We start from the raw sequence: 2,878 nt of genomic DNA, 5'->3' as shown, positions 1-2,878 counted from the left end.
TTATCTAATTTTTCTATTTTTACTATTATTCAAAACGATGATAAATTTAATTTATTAATATTATGTTTTAGACATTTTGTCGTTTAATAAATGTATATATCATTCACATTATACAATTGTTGATCCACAAAAAAAATTTCAATCTATATTATAATATATAATTTATTTGTATAATAAAAATATAAATTTGTGCATGAAATTATATTCGTATATATAAGTTTAGTGTTAAAAATCATTATTAATAGTAATTCAATATCAAGTTAATAGAACAAAAGCATATTAACATTTTCTATAATGAATATATTATTTTATTGAATAATATTTAATTAATTGTTTTTATATTGTTTAATCAAAGTTTCCATCTAAATATTTCCTATAGATTACTTGTGTGTTGTGTGTGTAGGTGGAACATATATCTATTTGGAATGCAAAGTTCCAAATATAGATGAACGAACGATCGTTGTGTGTTGTTGGTTTTAAACTCGTAATACAACCGGTAGTAAATGTTAAACTTTTTTTTCTTTTTTTTTTTATACTTCTTTAAGTCACGCAACAAGACGGTCCAACTCTCTAAAAGTAAAATCAAGAAAAATAAGAAGAAGAAGAATAAAAATAAATGTAATCGTAAACTCTCACGTGAAATCTCGTTGTATTAAGAAATATATTTATGAGGTAACTGTTATACATTTTAAAGAAAAAAAAAAAAAAAAAAAAAAACAAAAAGAATATTTTCAAAATAACTAACACATAAGAACAACGTTAAATTTGTTAAATTAATGAATAAAAAATATATCATAAGAACAAAGTTAACTATTTTCGATGAAAAAATTGTGAAAACACATTCGTGAAAGTAACGAACATTGGCAATGATCCAATGCAAAACTCATTATTAACAATTCCACGATTTGTTTTCAACTTTCATCGAAAGTCACGCATTCGAATCAGTAATCATTTTAAAAAAGGTCCTTTAAGAACAGTAGCACGACAAACGTATAATTTGTAACTTTGATCGAGTTTACCATATTTGATCATATTTATATATATACCCAGTGTAATGTTTTAGTTTCCTAGAAAATTACACAATGATCAACAACGATGTTAACAGAGCCCCTCGTACTTTCTACGTTTTCTAGAAAAGGTGGTTGGTTTTTAACATGCAAGCATACATGCAAACATACGTGCATGCATAAATGCATAAATGCATGCATGGAACTTAATGGACTCGTATTTAATTAAATCATAATATATATATATAAGACACATTGTATAAGTACATTTAAAATCATGTTATTTTAAATAAATATCGATTTAAGAAAAATTAGGTCAATTTATATTATATCGAGATATACAATTTTATGCACCATACTTTATTATTTACAAAATTTTAAATAATATCTGAATGTTTTATTATGATAACAATTGTAGTTTTAGATTTGTTTCATTTATGATAATTGAGTACGAATTATTGCAATCGTTCATATATATACAGGGTGTTCCTGTTTTAATATCAAATAACATGATGTGAAATAATTAATAAACTTTCGAGACTTGTTAATTATTTTTATAATTATGAATTCAAGATCATAAAATAAATCTGTTTACTTAAACAAATATTTATTATTATATAATTCTATTAATTACTTAATAATATAATTCGAGTATACTATATTTGATTAATATTATTAGAAAATAATTACAATAATTCTATATATTTATTTAAACGATTATATTTAATTTAAATCTTGTGAAAAAATACACAAAATATTTTATTGTTATTTATTCGAAATTTTTGCAAATGAATATATCCATTGAAATTAATTTATATTTGAATTAGTTCATATCATAATTTTTCATTGATAAATTAATCCTGGAATATATCTTGTGCATATAATACAAATGTAAATTCTATGCAAAAAGATAGGAAAATCGTGCTTTCGCACGGTTAGGATCGTGGTGATCGAGTCCGAACATTTCGAATTACGAGGGCGTCGAGGTCAACGTGAGAGATTGGCCTATCTCGATTCCGTAGGATTGGTTCTTCTATACTAACTATAACAATCTAGTTGTTTATTCATCGTGAGTAAAGGAAAAGGGTGAAAGTATCCTTGGAAAGTAATTTAAAGTTTTACAAAAATTATATATATGTTATTATTATTATTATAAATAATATATAATAAATGAGAGATGTAATTCTCTAGAAAAAGAATGTAAAATTAAAAATATTATAATAATTAATATTATTATTATTATTATTAAAGATTATAATATAAATGAGAGAAATGTAATTTTTTTTTTCTTACAGTTGTTTCTTGAGAAAATTCAAATTAAAAAAATAATTTAACACGTGGACAAAATGATATCGATAATCGGACAAGATAAAACAATAAAGAGAACAAAAAAAAATATATATATGAAAATAAAACAGAAAGAGAGAAAACGAATGACGTGTGGCTGAGACAGCGGTAACATTTAAACCGAACAAAATGCAATCATAGAATGTGAAACTCGTAAGAACGTGCACGCGTGTATTATGGGCGTGCACCTTCTCTACTACTAATCTACGTAATAATAATAACAATAATAATAATAATAATAATCTATATAACGTTCACAAGTGAAATTCAGATCAAACCCGAGGAATATCATGCATTTTTTTTCCCCTACAATCTATTATAGCAAATGCAATTGAGTTGTTGGGATTTAAAAAAGAAAAAAAAAAACAAAGGTGGGAGAGATGGTATCCTTGAAAGTTGATAATTAATAAACCAAGACATTTTATTTTATTATCTAGAGAAATTTATATCTTAAATTATTTCTTTATAATAATTTTTATTATTTTATTCTATTATTCTAATATTTATTCTAAATTCTAGAATAT

Source organism: Polistes canadensis, unplaced genomic scaffold (assembly GCF_001313835.1).
Source record: "Polistes canadensis isolate GaletaPanama2010 unplaced genomic scaffold, ASM131383v1 scaffold_426, whole genome shotgun sequence".
In the NCBI taxonomy this organism is placed as follows: domain Eukaryota; kingdom Metazoa; phylum Arthropoda; class Insecta; order Hymenoptera; family Vespidae; genus Polistes; species Polistes canadensis.
The sequence above is the reverse complement of the archived record's forward strand: the minus strand, read 5'-3'. Positions refer to the sequence as shown.